Here is a 22,308-nt window from a genome sequence, read left to right on the forward strand (position 1 = left end):
GGGAATTATAGGCCGGTTAGCCTAACGTCGGTGGTGGGGAAACTGCTGGAGTCAGTTATCAAGGATGTGATAACAGCACATTTGGAAAGCGGTGAAATGATCGGACAAAGTCAGCATGGATTTGTGAAAGGAAAATCATGTCTGACGAATCTCATAGAATTTTTTGAGGATGTAACTAGTAGAGTGGATAGGGGAGAACCAGTGGATGTGGTATATTTGGATTTTCAAAAGGCTTTTGACAAGGTCCCACATAGGAGATTAGTGTGCAAACTTAAAGCACACGGTATTGGGGGTAAGGTATTGGTGTGGGTGGAGAATTGGTTAGCAGACAGGAAGCAAAGAGTGGGAATAAACGGGACCTTTTCAGAATGGCAGGCGGTGACTAGTGGGGTACCGCAAGGCTCAGTGCTGGGACCCCGGTTGTTTACAATATATATTAATGACTTGGATGAGGGAATTAAATGCAGCATCTCCAAGTTTGCGGATGACACAAAGCTGGGTGGCAGTGTTAGCAGTGAGGAGGATGCTAAGAGGATGCAGGGTGACTTGGATAGGTTGGGTGAGTGGGCAAACTCATGGCAGATGCAATTTAATGTGGATAAATGTGAAGTTATCCACTTTGGTGGCAAAAATAGGAAAACAGATTATTATCTGAATGGTGGCCGATTAGGAAAAGGGGAGGTGCAACGAGACCTGGGTGTCATTATACACCAGTCATTGAAAGTGGGCATGCAGGTACAGCAGGCGGTGAAAAAGGCGAACGGTATGCTGGCATTTATAGCGAGAGGATTCGAGTACAGGAGCAGGGAGGTACTACTTCAGTTGTACAAGGCCTTGGTGAGACCACACCTGGAGTATTGTGTGCAGTTTTGGTCCCCTAATCTGAGGAAAGACATCTTTGCCATAGAGGGAGTACAAAGAAGGTTCACCAGATTGATTCCTGGGATGGCAGGTCTTTCATATGAAGAAAGACTGGATGAACTGGGCTTGTACTCATTGGAATTTAGAAGATTGAGGGGGGATCTGATTGAAATGTATAAGATCCTAAAGGGATTGGACAGGCTAGATGCGGGAAGATTGTTCCCGATGTTGGGGAGGTCTAGAACGAGGGGTCACAGTTTGAGGATAGAGGGGAAGCCTTTTAGGACCGAGGTTAGGAAAAACTTCTTCACACAGAGAGTGGTGAATCTGTGGAATTCTCTGCCACAGCAAACTGTTGAGGCCAGTTCATTAGCTATGTTTAAAAGGAAGTTAGATATGGCCCTTGTGGCTACAGGGGTCAGGGGGTATGGAGGGAAGGCTGGGTTCTGAGTTGGATGATCAGCCATGATCATAATAAATGGCGGTGCAGGCTCGAAGGGCCGAATGGCCTACTCCTGCACCTATTTTCTATGTTTCTATGTTTCTATGAAGTGTTTCGAGAGGCTGGTCATGAGGTACATCAAGACCCTGCTACCCCCCTCACTGGACCCCCTGTAGTTCGCATACTGTTCCAACTGTTCAACAGATGACGCCATTGCCATCACCCTCCACCTGGCCCTAACCCACCTGGACAAAAAAGACACGTATGTCCGAATGCTGTTCATAGACTTCAGTTCAGTATTCAACACGATCAATCCTCAGAAACTGATTGGAAAGCTGAGCCTACTGGGCCTGAACACCTCCCTCTGCAACTGGATCCTAGACCTCCTGACTGGGAGACCTCAGTCAGTCCGGATTGGAAGCAGCATCACACTGAGCACGGGGGCTCCCCCAAAGGCTGGTGCTCGGTCCACCGCTGTTCACTTTGCTGACCCACGACTATGCTGCAATACACAGCTCGAACCACATCATCAAGTTCGCTGATGACACGACCGTGGTGGGTCTCATCAGCAAGAACGATGAGTCAGCATACAGAGAGGAGGTGCAGCGGCTAACGGACTGGTGCAGAGCCAACAACCTGTCTCTGAATGTGAACAAAACAAAAGAGATGGTTGTTGACTTTAGGAGAGCACGGAGTGATCACTCTCCACTGAACATCGACGACTCCTCTGTAGAGATCATTAAGAGCACCAATAGGCTGGTCCTGGACTTATTTCATAATTTACTGGCATAATTTACATATTACTACTTAATTATTTATGGTTCTATTACTATTTATTATTTATGGTGCAACTGTAACAAAAACCAATTTCCCCCAGGATCAATAAAGTATGACTATGACTATGACTATGACTATGACTATTTCTTGGTTTTCACCTGGCAGAGATTCTCACCTGGTCCCTCAACACCAGCTCCACAGCAAAGAAAGCCCAGCAGCATCTCTACTTTCTGCGAAGGCTGAGAAAAGTCCATCTCCCACCCCCCATCCTCACCACATTCTACAGAGGTTGTATTGAGAGCATCCTGAGCAGCTGCATCACTGCCTGGTTCGGAAATTGCACCATCTCGGATCGCAAGACCCTGCAGCGGATAGTGAGGTCAGCTGAGAAGATCATCGGGGTCTCTCTTCCCACCATTACAGACATTTACACCACACGCTGCATCTGTAAAGCAAACAGCATTATGAAGGACCCCACACACCCCTCATACAAACTCTTCTCCCTCCTGCCATCTGGCAAAAGGCACCAAAGCATTTGGGCTCTCACAACCAGACGATGTAACAGTTACTTCCCCCAAGCCATCAGACTCCTCAATACCCGCAGCCTGGACTGACACCAACCTACTGCCCTCTACTGTGCCTATTGTCTCGTTTATTATTTATTGTAATGCCTGCACTGTTTTGTGCACTTTTTTCAGTCCTGGGTAGGTCTGTAGTCTCGTGTAGTTTTGTGTTGTTTTACATAGTTCAGTGTAGTTTTTGTATTGTTCATGTAGCACCATGGTCCTGAAAAACATTGTCTCATTTTTACTGTGTACTGTACCAGCAGTTATGGTCAAATGACAATAAAAACTGACTTGACTTGATTTGAATCATGCAAAAAAAAGTGAGGTAGTGTCCAAGTGTCCATTTAGGAATCAGATGGCAGAGGGGATGAAGCTGTTCCTGAATTGCTGAGTGTGTGCCTTCAAGTTTCTGTACCTCCCACCTGATGGTAACAGTGAGAAAAGGGCATGCCCTGGGTGCTGGAGGTCATTAATAATGGACGCTGCCTTTCTGAGACACCGCTCCCTGAAGATGTCCTGGGTACTTTGTAGGCTTGTGCCCAAGATGGAGCTGACTAGATTTACAACCTTCTGCAGCTTCTTTCCGTCCTGTGCAGTAGCTCCTCCATACCAGACAGTGATACGGCCTGTCAGGATGCTCTCCATGGTACATCTATAGAAGTTTTTGAGTGTATTTGTTGACATGCCAAATCTCTTCAAACTCCTAATGAAGTACAGCCGCTGTCTTGCCTTCTTTATAATTGCATCGATATGTTGGGACCAAATTAGATCCTCAGGGATCTTGACACCCAGAAACTTGAAACTGCTTACTCTCTCTACTTCTGATCCCTCCATGAGGATTTGCACGTGTTCCTTCGTCTTACCCTTCTGGAAGTCCACAATCAGCTCTTTTATCTTACTGATGTTGAGTGCCAGGTTGTTGCTGCAGCACCATTCCACTAGTTGGCATATCTCACTCCTGTACACCCTCTCGTCACCGAGATTCTACCAACAATGGTTGTAACATCAGCAAATTTATAGATGGTATTGGAGCTATGCCTAGCCATACAGTCACGTGTACATAGAGAGTAGAGCAGTGGGCTAAGCATACACCCTTGAGGTGCTCCAGTGTTGATTGTCAGTGAGGAGAAGATGTTATCACCAACCCGCACAGATTGTAGTCTTCCAGTTATGAAGTCCAATTGCAGAGGGAGATACAGAGGCCCAGGTTGTGCAACTTCTCATTCAGGATTGTGGGAATGATGGTATTAAACGCAGAGCTATAGTTGATGAACAGCATCCTGACGTAGGTGTTTGTGTTGTTCAGGTGGTCTAAAGCTGTGTAGAGAGCCAGTGAGATTGCATCTGTAGTTGACCTAATGTGGTGATAGGCAAATTGCAATGAGTCCAGGTCCTTGCTGAGGCAGGAGTCCAGTCTAGTCATGACTAACCTCTCAAAGCATTTCATCACTGTTGATGTGAGTGTTACTGGACGAGAGTCATTAAGGCAGTTCACATTATTCTTCTTAGGCACTGGTATAATTGTTGCCTTTTTGAAGCAAGTGGGAACTTCCGCCCATAGCAGTGAGAGTTGCAAATGTCTTTGAATATTCCCGCCAGTTGGTTGGCACAGGTTTTCAGAGCCCTAACAGATACTCCATCGGGACCTTCTGCCTTGCGGGGGTTCACTCTCTTTAAAGACAGCCTAGCATAGCATCAGCCTCTGAGACAGAGATAACAGGGTCATCAGGTGCAGCAGGGATCTTCACAGCTTTTGTGTTCTCCCTTTCAAAGCAGGCATAAAAGGCGTTGAGTTCATCTGGCAGTGAAACATCGCTGCCATTCATGATATTGGGTTTTGCTTTATAGGAAGTAATGTCTTGCAAGCCCTGCCAGAGTTGTTGTGCATTCGATGTCACCTCTAACCTCATTCGAAATTATCTGTTCGCCCTTGAAATAGCCCTCTGCAGATCATACCTGGTTTTCTGGTACAGGCCTGGATCGCCAGACTTGAATGCCAAAGATCTAGCCTTCAGCAGACAATATACCTCCTGGTTCATCCACGGCTTTTGGTTTGGGAATGTACAATAAGTCTTTGTGGGCACACACTCATCCATACAGTTTTAATGAAGTCCATAACAACTGCAGCATACTCATCCAGGTTCGAAGATGAATCCCTGAATACAGTCCAGTCCACCGATTCAAAGCAGTCCTGTAGACACTCCTGTGCTTCCCTTGTCCATACCTACTTGGTCCTCACTGCTGGTGCTGCAGTCTTCAGTCTCTGCCTATACTCAGGGAGTAGACGTACAGCCAGGTGATCAGACTTCCTGAAGTGAGGACGTGGAATAGCTGAAGTGGCAAATAAAGTGTACCTTCGAAGTAAAACTGGGGAAAAAGATAGCGAAGCCTCGATCAAGAAGGCTGATGTTACAGTAATGACGCCATTGCACGCTGCTGGACCTGGACCTGCGCTACCCGATGACTTGGAGAGGCTTCGTTTAGTACTTATTACTGACATGACGCAAGCAGTGCATTCTGCTCTAAAAAGAGAACTTGAAGATGCTTTGTCACCAGTGAACGCTAACATGGAACAAATTATGTCTTATTACGAGTCACACGACGAACGCATTCGTGAGGTTGAAGACGGCCTGAATGATTACAGTGACCGACTGGTGAGCGCCGAAGCCGCCATTGCAGCGTTGCGGAGCGAAAACGCATTTCTGAAGGGAAAGCAAAATGACCTCGAAAATCGGTCGCGGAGATCCAGTTTGAGAATGGTCGGCATTCCTGAAAATTTGGAATGTTCGGACCCTGTTAAATTTATGACTGAGTTTTTTGACGAAGTGCTGGGGACAAATTTCTTCCTAAGGCCTCTTGTACTTTCACATGCTCACCGAGTCGTACGTAAACCATCCAGTGTCTCTGGAGCCAAGCAAACGAGACCAAGAACGTTCCTGGTTATCTTAGGGTTAACATATGAGGAACGTTTGTCCGCTCTTGGACTGTATTTGTTGGAGTTTAGAAGAATGAGGGGAGACCTCATAGAAACATTTCAAATGTTAAAAGGTATGGACAGAGTGGATGTGGCAAAGTTGTTTCCCATGATGGGGGAGTCTAGTACGAGAGGGCATGACTTAAGGATTGAAGGGTGCCCTTTCAGAACAGAAATGCAAAGAAATTTTTATAGTCAGAGGGTGGTGAATCTATGGAATTTGTTGCCACGGGCAGCAGTGGAGGCTAAGTCATTGGGTGTATTTAAGGCAGAGATTGATAGGTATCTGAGTAGCCAGGGCATCAAAGGTTATGGTGAGAAGGCAGGGGAATGGGACTAAATGGGAGAATGGATCAGCTCATGATAAAATGGTGGAGCAGATTTGATGGGCCGAATGGCCTACTTCTGCTCCTTTGTCTTATGGTCTTTCACTTCTTTCAAGATAAGTAACGCATCATCAATAGATGGAAGCAGGAGCTGTATTTCCAACGGACATCGCGTGTTTTATCATGAAGATTTTAGTGCAGAGCTGGGTAAAAAACGGGCAGCTTTCAAGGAGGTGAAATCCCTGCTTTACGGGAAAGGGGTTAGGTTTGGCCTCTTGTATCCTGCCCAGCTCCAGGTCGTGCATGACGGTAAAAAGCATTACTTCAATACACCAGAGGCGGCCAAAGAGTTTTATCATTCACACTGGGGAGAAGAAGAACAAGAAGAGCAATGACTTTTTTTAGGTTATTCGTGCAGCATTGAAGGGGCCTCATGCCGAGGCAAACTGTTAATTTTCACAATCCACTTCTTTGTTCATTTGTTCCAGTTTAATTTGTGGAACGCGATCGGGTCGAACTGCTATGCTGCGGAATCTGATTAACAAAAACTTTCAACCAGCAAAATGTAAATATTTGGGATTTGAATCTCCAGTGTTTAGTTTCCTAGTTTTTTAAAAAATTTCTAATGCTTTGTTTGACCTGTGTTATCCTTAGCCTATATATATTAAAGGTAGAATAAGTGATGGTATAAATTTTAAGGAGGGGAGCCACCCATAGATTGAAAGTTTGGTTGTATGGGGAACGCTTTGGAAGTTTTTTGTTTGGTACTGCCTGCGATCATCCTCAGTTGGGGAGGTAGATCTAGATTTTGGGGGTTAATTGGGTTTTTTTGTTGTTTGTGTAAAGGGGTGGGGGGAGTGTTTTGGGAGATTACCATGGCAGCTTATTCCTTTGTGTGTTTGGCCAGACTTTCTTTTCATTGTGCATTATTGTGTGCAACTTGTGCCCTCGCACCTTTCTCTGTAATTCAGTTTCTCAAGTCCCAGCAACATCATTGTAAACCTTCTCTGCACTCTTTCAATCCTATTTATATCCTTCCTGTAATTTGGTGACCAAAACTGAACTACAGGAAGAATATAAATAAGGTTGAAAGAGTCTTCCTCCACCTCCAACGGGATCCCACCACTAAGCACATCTTTCCCTCCCCCCCCCTGCATTCCGCAGGGATCGCTCCCTACGCGACTCCCTTGTCCATTTGTCCCCCCCATCCCTCCCCACTGATCTCCCTCCTGGCACTTATCCTTGTAAGCGGAACAAGTGCTACACATGCCCTTACACTTCCTCCCTTACCACCATTCAGGGCCCCAAACAGTCTTTCCAGGTGAGGCGACACTTCACCTGTGAGTCGGCTGGGGTGATATACTGCGTCCGGTGCTCCCGATGTGGCCTTTTATATATTGGCGAGACCCGACGCAGACTGGGAGACCGCTTTGCTGAACACCTACACTCTGTCCACCAGAGAAAGCTGGATCTCCCAGTGGCCACACATTTTAATTCCACATCCCATTCCCATTCTGACATGTCTATCCACGGCCTCCTCCACTGTAAAGATGAAGCCACACTCAGGTTGGAGGAACAACACCTTATATTCCGTCTGGGTAGCCTCCAACCTGATGGCATGAACTTCGACTTCTCTAACTTCCGCTAAGGCCCCACCTCCCCCTCGTACCCCATCTGTTACTTATTTTTATACACACATTCTTTCTCTCACTCTCCTTTTTCTCCCTCTGTCCCTCTGAATATACCCCTTGCCCATCCTCTGGGTTCCCCCCCCCCCGTCTTTCTTCCCGGACCTCCTGTCCCATGATCCTCTCGTATCCCTTTTACCTATCACCTGTCCAGCTCTTGGCTGCATCCCTCCCCCTCCTGTCTTCTCCTATCATTTTGGATCTCCCCCTCCCCCTCCAACTTTCAAATCCCTTACTCACTCTTCCTTCAGTTAGTCCTGACGAAGGGTCTCGGCCTGAAACGTCGACTGTGCCTCTTCCTAGAGATGCTGCCTGGCCTGCTGCATTCACCAGCAACTTTTATGTGTGTTGTCTGAAGTATTGTGTTCAGTTTTGGTCACCAAATTACAGGAAGGATATAAATAAGGTTGAAAGAGTGCAGAGAAGATTTACAAGGATGTTGCCGGGACTTGAGAAACTCAGTTACAGAGAAAGGTTGAATAGGTTAGGACTTTATTCCCTGGAGCGTAGAAGAATGAGGGGAGATTTGATAGAGGTATATAAAATTATGATGGGAATAGATAGAGTGAATGCAAGCAGGCTTTTTCCACTGAGGCAAGGGGAGAAAAAAAACAGAGGACATGGGTTAAGGGTGAGGGAGGAAAAATTTAAAGGGAACATTAGCGGGGGCTTCTTCACACAGAGAGTGGTGGGAGTATGGAATGAGCTGCCAGACGAGGTGGTAAATGCAGGTTCTTTTTTAACATTTAAGAATAAATTGGACAGATACATGGATGGGAGGTGTATGGAGGGATATGGTCCGTGTGCAGGTCAGTGGGACTAGGCAGAAAATGGTTTGGCACAGCCAAGAAGGGCCAAAGGGCCAAAGGGCCTGTTTCTGTGCTGTAGTTTCTATGGTTTCTATGGTTCCCAAAATAATCTCAGATGATCAAACAGGTTTTATTAAAAATCGCCACTCTTTTTTTAATATCTATCGACTGGTTGATGTGGTTTATTCACCCAGTGATTCTCCGAGACCGGAGGTTGTTATCTCCTTGGACGTAGAGAAGGCGTTTGATAGAGTGAAGTGGGTATACTTGTTTAGTGTTTTGGAGAAGTTTGGATTTGGCAGAATCCAGAACCGAGTAGCCTGGGTTAAGCTATTATATCACTTGCCTTTAGCATGTATACAGACAAATTATATTCAATCTGACTATTTCCCATTAACACATGGCACTCGCCAAGGCTGTCCATTGGCTCCTCTTCTTTTTGCAATTGCAATTGAGCCTCTTTCTATTGCACTTAAGTCAACTACATTATTTCAAGGTGTTAGGAGAGGGGACATGGAACACCGTGTATCCCTATATGCTGATGACCTCTTACTTTATTTTAGCGACCCTGCAGATAGCAGTCCTGCTATTGTGTCATTATTAGGTCAATTTGGAGCCTTCTCTGGCTATAAATTGAACATTCAAAAAAGCAAATGTTTTCCCATTAATAACTTGGTCCTACAGATCCGACAGGAATCCTTGCCTTTCTCTTTATCTCAAGATGGTTTTGTATACCTAGCAATACATGCTACTCGCTCTTTTACATCTCTGTTTGAAGCTAATTACAGGCCTCAGGTTAGTGAAATGAAGGCTGATTTTGAGAGATGGTGCAATTTACCCCTTACTATAGCTGGGAGAATTCAATCCGTGAAAATGACTATAGTTCCCAGATTTCTTTATTTGTTCCAGTGCTTGCCAGTTTTCTTATCTCAGTTATTTTTCAAATCAGTCGACCAAGCTATAACCTCTTTTATTTGGGAAAATAAGGTCCCAAGGGTTAATAAGCGCACTCTCCAAAGAGGTCATGACGTAGGTGGAATGGGTCTTCCTAGCTTTATTCATTATTACTGGGCATCGAACATTCAAAAAGTATTATTTTGGCTTCACCGGCCAGATATAAACTGGTGCCTGCTTGAGTCACGGTCTTGTCACTCCTCGTCTCTCCCAGCTTTAGTGTATTCTTCCTTGCCATTGAAATTCTCTCAATTCACATCTAACCCGGTCGTGCTCTCCATCCTCAAAATTTTTAATCAATTTCGCTGCCACTGTAAGTTCATATCAGCTTCAGTTTTGGGTCCCATTCATAGGAACCATCTTTTTCTCCCCTCCATACTTGATACAGTTTTCAGACAATGGGGGTTGAACGGTCTTATGCACATTAAGGATTTGTACACTGATAGCATATTTGATAGTTTTGATAACCTGCGCGGTAAGTATGGCCTTCCGCATAATCATTTTTAAAAATACCTGCAGATTTGCCACTTTGTCAAGGAAAAATTTCCCTCTTTTCCTGATCTACCACCTGCTATGTTGTGGGAAGAACTCACTCTTAGCTTTAATAAGTATAAAGTATAACAATAAAGGCTGATCTCTGTTCTATACTCTCAGCTGATGTCTTTGGGAGTTCAAAATCTAAACAAAACTAAGACTAGGTGGGAGGATGACCTTGGTTTGGATCTGGCTGAGAAATATTGGGCAAAAGTATTGAATAGGGTTCATTCCTCGTCATCATATGCTAGGCTGGGGCTCATACAATTTAAAGTTTTACACAGGGTACATTTAAGTAAAGCCAGACTGGCAGACATATACCCTGGGACAGATGCTGGCTGTGACGGGTGTTCCTTCTCTCCGGCTGGTTTAGTACATGCATTTTGGTCATGCCCTCGGCTTGATGGCTATTGGGCACTAGTTTTTAAAATTATCAGTGAGGTTTTGGGGGTGACACTGAGACCTTGCCCGCTTATAGCTGTATTTGGTGTGGCAGATGATATTTTGGGTTTAAATGCAAGCCAGTCGGATATCATTGCATTTACATCTTTATTGGCTCGTAGGAGAATCTTGCTGGTCTGGAAATCTGCCACTCCCCCATCTGCTGCTGCTTGGTTAGAGGACGTAATGTTTTTCCTGAAATTAGAAAAGATTAATTTCACTTTGAGGGGGTCTGTGAAAAAGTTCTATTTGAAATGGGGATCTTTCTTGTCATATTTTGGGATCTTAAGGAATTACCTACTAGTTGAGGGCATTTGATTGTATTTGGGAAGTTGCCTTCCATTTAACACGCTTATAATTTACCTCACAGGGTGGTTGGTAAATTGTAAATATGAGTGTATTTTGGATCATCTGACATGTTGTGGATGTGTGTGGGCCTTTGTCTTGAAGTAGTGTGGGGGTATGGCTGTGAAATGTCCGTACTTGTATTTGTGAATTGTTGTATTGTAAATACATAAGCTGCATGGGATGTTTGGGGAAGGTGGGTGAGGGGAGGTTTATTGAGGGGTAAGATATAAAAGCAAAATGGAGGAAAATGTAATCCATTATGTATTCTGTATTGCGTCATTATTTCAATAAAAATATATTGGAAAAAAAAGGGAAAGAAAAAGAAAAGTTGATCATGAGACACAGTCCTTCACCTCTGCTTTTGAGAGACTCTGTAGATCTATCCTGATGGTGTATAGTAAATCCGTTGATCTGAATTGCTGCATCCGGTACAGAAAGGGGTTAACCAGGATTCCGTGAAACAAAGGACACACGCAGTCCTAATGTCTCTCTGATTCAGCACCTTGGCTCTGAGATCATCAATTTTATTCACCAGTGACAGCATGTTTGCCAGCAAGAAAGTCGGTATTGGGAGATTACAACCCCATTTCAACTGAAGGTGAAATCTGTGTGTGCTTACCTGATGTTTGATCCAGAATTGAGTATTTGTGCAGCAAAAAAACAAGAACAGGTTTCACATGCTAGGCCTATATTTGAGCATGATCATGTCACTTAGTAAGAAAATGGTTTTTCAAAGTCTTGTATAAAATTGTGTCATAGTCTCCATTTTTATTCATATTGCCTTGGCTTGTGGTTTTTAGTAACTTTATTGTCAATAAATTCTCATGTTGTAAATAACATTAATTAAAATCAATTTATCATCTTCATTTAAATTAAATATACTGATCCTACCTTCAGAAAAATTAAATCTCATTTTGGCTTAAGCCATTTATTTAACAGAAATTTATTGTGTTTGCCTTATGAGTTATTAAAATTTATGAAAGGGTGAGAAACAGATTAATTAAGCTAAGCTTAACTACCTGTTTTTTTCAAGAAAGGTTGGGTAAAACTTCATTCTCTACCTAAAAGAGCACTGACAATTATTCTTGGATTATTATATCTACAACTTACTGATCACGCTTACATACCGTGAGCTGTAGATATAATAATTTTTACACAGAGTCCCCTGAGACCTGAAGATTATTTCAAGGGTTCCTCCAGAGCAAAAAGCTTGAGGAGGGCTGCTGAAAGTGTTCTCCACAGGCTCAAAGAACATTAGTATTCCAATATCCCACTGCCAACCACCAGCTGACTCTACAACACTCTTCTCAGCACAGTGTGGCAGAGGCAGTAGGACTATGTTTACATGTCATGTCATGTGACGTACTGTTCTGTGAACTTTTACAATTCTTTTTGGCTTTGCTCTATACATTGTCCCAGTATACGATATGGCTTTGGATTTGCTTGCCCTGGAGAGGATCCTGAAGCAGTTTGTGAGAATGATTTTGGGAACGAAAGGGTTAATGTATGAGGAGTGTTTGGTGCCTCTGAGCCTGTATTCACTGGTGACTGAGGGGGAGGTTGTCACTGAAACCTATAAATATTGAAAGGCCTAGGTAGAGTGGACACAGAAAAGATGTTTCCTATAGCGGAGGAGTCAAGGACCAGAGGACACAGCCTCGTGATAGAAGGACATTTCTTTAGAACAGAGATGAGGAGGAGTTTCTTTAGCCAGAGGGTAGTGAACTTGTGGAATTCATTGCTACTTGTGGAGGCCAATTCATTGGATATATATATAGAGTGAAAGTCAATATGTTGTTACGAGGAGAAGGCAGGAGAATAGTGTTGAGAGGGATAATACATCAGCCATAATGGAATGGCAGAGCAGACTCGATGGGCCAAATAGCCGAATTCTGCTGCTCTGCCTTATGGTCTTGTCTGCTCCCAAGAAGGTTTCATATTTAGCTGCTCTCTCACCACATAAAACAAAGTTAAAGCATAAATGCACAATGGATAAGTAATAATTTTGTGTTGAAGTTATCAGCCTTGTGCTTTTCCCCTGAGAGAGTTTCATCGTGCCAGCTGTACATGTCAGCAGTCTAACTGCTCAATACCTTTTCAAGATGTGGCTCTAGATTCCGCTGTAAGAATATCACACACCTCACTGATTACTGCGTTAGAGAGCCTGAGCCTATGCAGACATTGCACCTTGGAGAGGACAAGGGAAGACATTTGTAAAGCTCTCTGTGTATGTTGTTTCTATATGTGTACATTTCTGTACTGCTGTCCCAGAGTTGTTTGCAAAACAGTTTGTGCACAGAACTTGTTGCTGGCAACGTGACCATGGATGCTCGCAGAAATTGATTTCCTAAAGAGTTCCAAGCTGAAATGTGCAAGGTCTGAACATAGCCTGAGTATTTTAGAAGTTGTGTGAGTATCTCTAGTGAGCATGGAGCTGTCGTGGGATGTGTCCTGTCTTAAGTTAAATGGCCTTTTAAGTAGAGTTTGAATGGAGAGTGTAGTTGGATGTTCAAAGCTCAAAGTACAATTATTAATACAACCTTGAAATTCGGCTCCTCATAAGCAGCACAAAACAAAGAAACCCAATAGAACTCATTTAAAAGGATGACCGTCAAACACCTAATGTACAGAAAAAAACAATTGAGCAAAAAATAAAAATAAGTAAATAACCCTGAGAACTGAAGTTCACAAAAATGAGTTGCCAGCCATGAAGCCGATCACAGCTGATCCAGGAGCCCGTTAGTTGCAGACCACAGCTTCAGTTCAGCACAGACAAGTAAACCTCACTGAGCAGTGAGCTGAACACTGGCCTGTCCCTCACCTCTGCCTTGACACTTTGACCTTTACAATCTGGCCCAGTGCTTAAATCAGCCAAACAGCTGATCACCACTCACTCTCGGAACCAGGCCCGACATGCTCTTGAGCTCAAGACTTGCTGCCTTAATTTTGCCCATGCTGAACCTTTTGAATTCAGCCCAGTGCTTAAATCTATCAAACTTTGGCTTGTTCCTCACTGTCCAGCCCAGGCCCCACTGCCTCAACGTTGCATCACCTCAGTTCTGCCACTTCAAATCACCTTCAAGACCACTCCAGCAGCCAAACATAGACTCATTCCCCGCTCGCGGGCCTGGGCCCTGCTGCCTCGATTCGGTCCTCAACCATCCTGCACCTTCACCCCACAAAAATGCCAGTTCATTCAGGTGCTTCAAAAGTTCAACTCAGAAAGCGCAGTTGAAGGCTGTTGATTGCAGTGATCGTTTTTGAGAAAAGGTGTGATTAATACAGTAGTTAATAGTTGTTTTTGTGTCAGCAAGTCATTGCTGTGCCTCACCAGCACCATCTTAAGTTAGCAAAAGATGTGTCCCTCATCTGATGGTTGAGGCCTAGACCTGCCAGTTCCAACACATGCGAGGAGGCTGAAAATGGGCCTTGCACGGAGATATCATTCTGCCTGCCCTGCATTGATTGAAAGAAAACTGTATAAAAAAGCTGAAAGTTTGCATCAATTCATATTGAGTGACAGTGACAGTACACTGATGAACAACGAGCAATAGCAAACAAGTCTCACAGTTGTGATTGACTGTAAATCTATGGCAGTTCAAGGTTGATGGTTGTTTTATAGATTAATGGCACCATCACTGTTAGTTTTGTCATTGTGATGTCAAAATAAAAAAGAACATAGCTGCTGTGAAAGTGAAACAGTAGACGATACTGAAGCCTTTGGCTGTAACGGCTCTACGGTACCAAATAACATTGGAACTAACAGCACAAACTAAACTTCAGTACAGCTCAGTCTTTATTAATACTCACATCATTGAAGAGTGTGTACTTCATTAATTTATAGCTAGGATTTAGATAATCCTGTGCAAGATGAACTGGCCTGGCTCATTTCGATGGGCTGTAGTTCTCTCGGAGTTCTAAACTCCAGGGTCATTTTGAGCTTATTGTTCCTGGGCTGTCACGCACATGTAATATTTCTGGCAGAAATTCAGGAGACGCAGGATAGATATGCCCCAAAGAAGAAGTATTCTAAAGGCAGGATGACACAACCGTGGTTGACAAGGGAAGTCAAAGACAACATAAAAGCAAAACAGCGGGCATATAATAGAGCAAAATTTAATGGGAAGTTAGAGAATTGGAAATGTTTTATAAACTAACAGAGGTAAACTAAAAAGACCATAGGGAGGGAAAAGATGAAATATAAATGTAAGCTAGCCAAAAATATCAAAGCGTATACCAAAGGTTTTTTTCAGATATATAAAGAATGAAATCTGTGGAATTCTCTGCCACAGGAAACAGTTGAGGCCAGTTCATTGGCTATATTTAAGAGTGAGTTAGATATGGCCCTTGTGGCTACGGGGGTCAGGGGGTATGGAGGGACGGTTGGGGCGGGGTTCTGAGTTGGATGATCAGCCATGATCATAATAAATGGCGGTGCAGGCTCGAAGGGCCGAATGGCCTACTCCTGAACCTATTTTCTATGTTTCTATGTTTCTATGAAAGAGAGGTGAGAGTAGATAGTGAACCACTGGAAAGTGATGCTGGAGAGGTAGTTGAGGATGCCATCGTCTTCCTGCTGAACCGTGTCTATGCCCACCTGGACAAGCCAGCGAGCACTGTGTGGGTCATGTTTTTTGACTTCTCCAGTGCGTTCAACACCATCCGCCCTGCTCTGCTGGGGGAGAAGCTGACAGCGATGCAGGTGGATGCTTCCCTGGTATCATGGATTCTTGCTTACCTGACTGGCAGACCACAGTACGTGTGCTTGCAACACTGTGTGTCCGACAGAGTGATCAGCAGCACTGGGGCTCCACAGGGAACTGTCTTGTCTCCCTTTATCTTCACTGTTTACACCTCGGACTTCAACTACTGCACAGAGTCTTGTCATCTTCAGAAGTTTTCGGATGACTCTGCCATAGTTGGATGCATCGGCAAGGGAGATGAGGCTGAGTACAGGGCTGTGGTAGGAAACTTTGTCACATGGTGTGAGCAGAATTATCTGCAGCTTAATGTGAAAAAGATTAAGGAGCTGGTGGTGGACCTGAGGAGAGCTAAGGTACCGGTGACCCCTGTTTCCATCCAGGGGGTCAGTGTGGACATGGTGGAGGATTACAAATACCCGGGGATACGAATTGACAATAAACTGGACTGGTCAAAGTACACTGAGGCTGTCTACAAAAAGGGTCAGAGCCGTCTCTATTTCCTGAGGAGACTGAGGTTCTTTAACATCTGCCGGACGATGCTGAGGATGTTCTACAAGTCTGTGGTGGCCAGTGCTATCATGTTTGCTGTTGTGTGCTGGGGCAGCAGGCTGAGGGTGGCAGACACCAACAGAATCAACAAACTCATTCGTAAGGCCAGTGGGGATGTTGTGGGGATGGAACTGGACTCTCTCACGGTGGTGTCTGAAAAGAGGATGCTGTCTAAGTTGCATGCCATCTTGGTCAATGTCTCCCATCCACTACATAATGTACTGGGTGGGCACAGGAGTACATTCAGCCAGAGACTCATTCCACCGAGATGCAGCACTGAGCGTCATAGAAAGTCATTCCTGCCTGTGGCCATCAAACTTTACAACTCCTCCCTTGAAGGGTCAGACATCCTGAGCCAATAGGCTGGTCCTGGACTTATTTCATAATTTACTGGCATAATTTACATATTACTATTTAACTATTTATGGTTCTATTACTATTTATTATTTATGGAGTAACTGTAACATAAACCAATTTCCCCCGGGATTAATAAAGTATGACTATGACTATGACTATGACTAGTAATGGGAGCAAGGAAATGGCAGGTAAACTGAATAAGTATTTTGGATCAGACTTCACTGTGGAAGACATGAGCAATATGCTGGAAGTTTGAGAGTGTCAGGGGGCAGAAGTGAGGGAAGTTGCTATTACTAGGGAGAATTTGAAAGGTCTGAAGGTAGATAAATCACCTGGATCAGATGGACTACACCCCAGGGTTTTGAAAGAGGTGACTGAAGAGATTGTGGAGCCATTAAGAATAATTTTTCAAGGATCAAAAGTCACGCCACCCCTCAACAAGGGAGGGTGGAAGAAGAAAATAACTTATAAGCCAGTTAGCCTGACCTCAAAGGTTGGGGAGATATTGGAGTTGACTCTAAGGATGAGGTTTCAGGTACTTTGAGGAACATGATAAAATAGACTGTAGTCAGCAAGGGAAAATCTTGCAGGATAGTCAAAGGGGAATTGGTGGATTGGGGAGAATTGTGTACGTAGCTTTTCTGGAGACCATTGATAAGATGCCACAAATAAGGCTGCTTAACAAGATAAGATCCCATGGTATTACAGGAAAGATACTGGCGTGGACAGAGCATTGGCTGATCAACAGGAGGCAAAGAGTAGGAATAAAGGAAGCCTTTTCTGATTGGCTGCTGGAGACTAGTGGTGCTCCACAGGGGTTGGTGTTGGTATACTTCTTTTTATGTCATATGTCAATGATTTGGATGATGGAATTGATGGGTTTGTGGCTAAGTAAGACAAAACAAAGTGGATGGGCAGGTAGTGTTGAGGAAACAGGAAGGCTGCAAATGGACTTCAACAGAATGGGAAAAGAAGTGGCAGATGGAAAAGTGTGGGAAGTGTATGGTCATGCACTTTGGCAGAAGAAATGAAAGCGTAGACTATTTTTTAAACAGGGAGAAAATACAAAAAAAGGAGATGCAAAGGAACAGGAGTTCTCATGTAGGCTTCCCTGAAGGTTAAATGGCAGTTTGAGTTGATGATAAGGAAGGCAAATGCAATGTTAACATTCATTTTGAGAGGACAAGAATATAAAAACAAGGATGTCATGCTAATGCTTTATAAGACCTGATGGAGTATTTTGAGCAGTTTTGGGGCCCCTTATCTACAAACCCCATTTCCAGAAAAGTTGGGATATTTTCCAAAATGCAATAAAAACAAAAATCTGTGATATGTTAATTCACGTGAACCTTTATTTAACTGACAAAAGTACAAAGAAAAGATTTTCAATAATTTTACTGACCAACTTAATTGTATTTTGTAAACATACACAAATTTAGAATTTGATGGCTGCAACACACTCAAAAAAAAGTTGGGACAGAGGCATGTTTACCATTGTGTTACATCACCTTTCCTTTTAATAACACCTTTTAATTGTTTTGGAACTGAGGATACTAATTGTAGTAGATTTGCAATTGGAAATTTTGTCCATTCTTGCTTGATATAAGACTTCAGCTGCTCAACAGTCCGTGGTCTTCGTTGTCTGATTCTCCTCTTCATGATGCGCCATACATTTTCAATAGGAGATAGATCTGGACTGGCAGCAGGCCAGTCAAGCACACGCACTCTGTGTCTACAAAGCCACGCTGTTGTAGCCCGTGCAGAATGTGGTCTGGCATTGTCCTGCTGAAATAAGCATGGACGTCCCGGGAAGAGACGTCACCTTGATGGCAACATATGTCTCTCTAAAATCCTAATATACGCCTCAGAGTCAATGGTACCTTCACATACGTGCAACTCACCCATGCCGTGTGCACTGATGCACCCCCATACCATCACAGATGCTGGCTTTTGCACCTTTCGCTGATAACAATCTGGATGGTCGTTTTCATCTTTGGCACGGAGAACTCGACGCCCGTTTTTTCTGAAAACTAGCTGAAATGTGGACTCATCCGACCACAGCACACGGTTCCACAGTCTTTCGGTCCAACTGAGATGAGCTCGGGCCCAGAGAATTCACTGGCGTTTCTGCATAGAGTTGATGTATGGCTTCCTCCTTGCGTAATACAGTTTCAAGTTGCATTTCTGGATGCAGCAACGGACTGTGTTGAGTGACAATGGTTTTCCGAAGTACTCCCGAGCCCAGGTGGCTATAATTGTCACAGTAGCATGACGGTTTCTTAGGCAGTGCTGCCTGAGGGCTCGAAGATCACGCGCATTCAACAGTGGTTTCCGACCTTGCCCTTTACACGCTGAGATGTCTCTGAATTCTCTGAATCTTTTCACAATATTATGTACTGTAGATGTTGAAAGACCTAAATTCTCCGCAGTCTTGTGTTGAGAAATGTTCCTTTTGAACTGACTAACAATTCTCTCACGAATTTTGGCACAAAGGGGTGAGCCATGACCCATCCTTGCTTGCAAAGACTGAGCCTTTGATGGACGCTACTTTTATACCCAGTCATGATACCTTACCTGCTACCAATTAGCCTGCTTAGTGTGGAGTCTTCCAAACCGGTGTTACTTGAATATTCTGTGCACTTTTCAATCTTATTTTAACTCTGTCCCAACTCTTGTAGAGTGTGTTGCAGCCATCAAATTCTAAATTTGTGTATATTTACAAAATACAATTAAGTTGGTCAGTAAAACTATTAAAAATCTTTTCTTTGTACTTTTGTCAGTTAAATAAAGGTTCACGTGAATTAACATATTACAGATTTTTGTTTTTATTGCATTTTGGAAAATATCCCAACTTTTCTGGAAATGGGGTTTGTATGAAAGGAAGTGTTGACATTGGAAATGGTTCAGAAGAGATTCAGAAAAATGTTTCTGAGAATGAAAGGCTTATCATATGAGAAGCATTTGAAACTAGGTACTAGAGAGTACCCGTGTGGTTATCCCCCTAACAATAAGTACTCTTGTTTGGGTACTGTTGGAGGGGGGATGATTGACCTGGAGGAAGAAACAGTGGCTATGCCTCTGGCACAGGGTCTAGCCCTGTGACTGAGAAGGGTAGGGAAAGGAAGAGGATGGTAGCAATGATAAGGGAATCCATAGTTAGGGGGTCATCAAGCGATTCTGTGGACACAGGAAAGAAACACGGATGGTAGTTTGCCTCCCAGGTGCCAGAGTCCAGGAAGTTTCTGATTGCGTCCACAATATCCTGAAGTGGGAAGGTGAACAGCCAGAGGTTGTGGTCCATATTGGTACCAACGACATAGGTAGGAAAAGGGAGGAGGTCCTGAAAGCAGAGAGTTAGGAAGTTGAGAAGCAGGACCTCAAAGGTAGTAATCTCGGGACAGTGAGTATAAGAATAGCATGAGGTGAAGGATAAATGTGCAGCTGAGGGAATGGATCAGGGGGCAGGGATTCAGATTTCTGGATCATTGAGATATCTTTTGCGGCAGGCATGGCCTGTACAAAGAGGATGGGTTGCACTTGAATCCCAGGGGGATCAATATCCTGGCAGGGAGGTTTGCTAGGGCTATTGGGGAGAGTTTAAACTTGAGCTGCTGGGGGTTGGGAACTGAACTGAAGAGACAGAGGAAGGGGCGGTTGACTCACAAATCAAAAAAACTTGTAGACAGTGTGAGAGGGAGGATAGGCAGGTGATAGAAAGGGATGTGCTCAGACCAATGGTTTGAAATGTGTCGATTTTAATACAAGGAGTATCATGAACAAAGAGCGTGGATCAGTACTTGGAGATGTGATATTGTGCCCATTACAGAGACTTGGATGGCTCAGGGGCAGGAATGGCTACTTAAAGTACCAGGCTTTAGGTGTTTCAAAAACGATAGGAGGGAGACGAAAGAGGTGGGGGCGTGGCACTCCTGATCAGAGATAGTGTATGGCTGCAGAAAAGGAGGAAGTCATGGAGGGATTGTCTATGGAGTCTCTGTGGGTGAAAGTTAGAAACAGGAAGGAGTCAATAACTCTACTGGGTGTTTTTTTATAGACCACCCAATAGTAACAGGATATTGAGAAGCAAATAGGGAGACAGATTCTGGAACGGTGCAATAAAAACAGGGTCTCCCTGAAGCAAGTGGAGTAGATGGGATGGCGTTTGTTATGTGTGTTCAGGAAGGTTTCCTGACACAGTACGTAGATAAGCCTACAAGAGGAGAGGCTGAATTTGATCTCGTATTGGGAAACGAACCTGGTCAGGTGTCAGGTCTCTCAGTAGGAAAGCAGTTTAGAGATAGTGATCACAATTCTATCTCCTTTACCATTGCATTGGAGAGGGAAAGGAACAGACAAGTTAGGAAAACATTTAATTGAAGTAAGGGGAAATATGAAGCTATCAAGCAGGAACTTGGAAGCATAAATTAGGAACAGATGTTCTCAGGGAAATGTGGTGGTGCTGGCTCGAAGGGCTGAATGGTCTACTCCTGCACCTATCGTCTATTGTCTATTGTACGGCAGAAATGTGGCAAATGTTCAGGGGATATTTGTGTGGTGTTCTGCATACGGGAACCATAGTGTACAAAGGCTGCTGAAAATCTGATCAAGAAGAAAAGAAAAGCTTACGAAAGGTTCAAAATACTAGTTAATGATCTAGAAGATTATAAGGCTAGCAGAAAGCAGTTATTCTGAACATTTGGAGAGGCATAATATGATTAGGAATAGTCAGCATGGCTTTGTCAAAAGCAGGTCATGCCTTACGAGCCTGATTGAATTTTTTGATGATGTGACTAAACACAATGATGAAGGTAGAGTAGTAGATGCAGTGTATATGGATTTCAGCAAGGCATTTGATAAGGTATACCATGCAAGGCTTATTGAGAAAGTAAGGAGGCATGGGATCCAAGGTGACCTTGTTTTGTGGATCCAGAATTGTTTTGCCCACAGAAGGGAAAGAATGGTTGCAGATGGGTCATATTCTGCATGGAGGTCGGTGACCAGTGGTGTGCCTCGGGGGTCTGTTTTGGGACCCCTACTCTTGGTGATTTTTATAAATGACCTGGACGAGGAAGTGGAGGGATGGGTTAGTAAATTTGCTGATGACACGAAGGTTGGAGGTGTTGTGGATAGTGTTGGAGGTTACAGCGGGACATCAATTGGATGCAGCACTGGGTTGAGAAGTCACAGTGTGAGGTAGTTCATTTTGGTAGGTCAAATATGATGGAAGAATATAGTATTAATGGTAAGGCTCGTGTTCTGAAGGAAGGAGCTGTGGAGATTGCAGAGGCATTAGCAATGATCTTTCAAAAGTCAATAGATTCTGGCATGGTTCCAGAGGACTGGAGAATTGCAAATGTCACTCCGCTATTTAAGAAGGGGGCAAGGAAGCAAAAAGGAAATTATAGACCGGTTAGCTTGACATCGGTGGTTGGGAAGTTGTTGGAGTCAATTGTCAAGGATGAGGTTACGGAGTACTTGGAGGCATATGACAAGATAGGCAGAACTCAGCATGATTTCCTTGAAGGAAAATCCTGCCTGACAATCCTATTACAATTTTTTGAGGAAATTACAAGTAGGCTAGACAAGGGAGATGCAGTGGATGTTGTGTATTTGGATTTTCAGAAGCCCTTGACAAGGTGCCACACATGAGGCTGGTAAACAAGATGAGAGACCATGGAATTATGGGAAAGTTACATACGTGGATAGAGCGTTGGCTGATTGGCAGGAAACAGAGAGTGGGAATAAGGGATCCCGTTCTGGTTGGCTGCCAGTTACCAGTGGTGTTCCACAGGGGTCCTTGTTGGGGCCGCTTCTTGTTACGTTGTACATCAACGATTTGGATTATGGAATAGATGGCTTTGTGGCTAAGTTTGCTGATGATACAAAGATAGGTGGAGGGGCCGGTAGTGCTGAGGAAACAGAGAGTCTGCAGAGAGACTTGGATAGATTGGGAGAATGGGCAAAGTGGCAAATGAAATA

The sequence above is a fragment of the Mobula hypostoma genome, chromosome 26, assembly GCF_963921235.1.
Source record: "Mobula hypostoma chromosome 26, sMobHyp1.1, whole genome shotgun sequence".
Lineage (NCBI taxonomy): Eukaryota > Metazoa > Chordata > Chondrichthyes > Myliobatiformes > Myliobatidae > Mobula > Mobula hypostoma.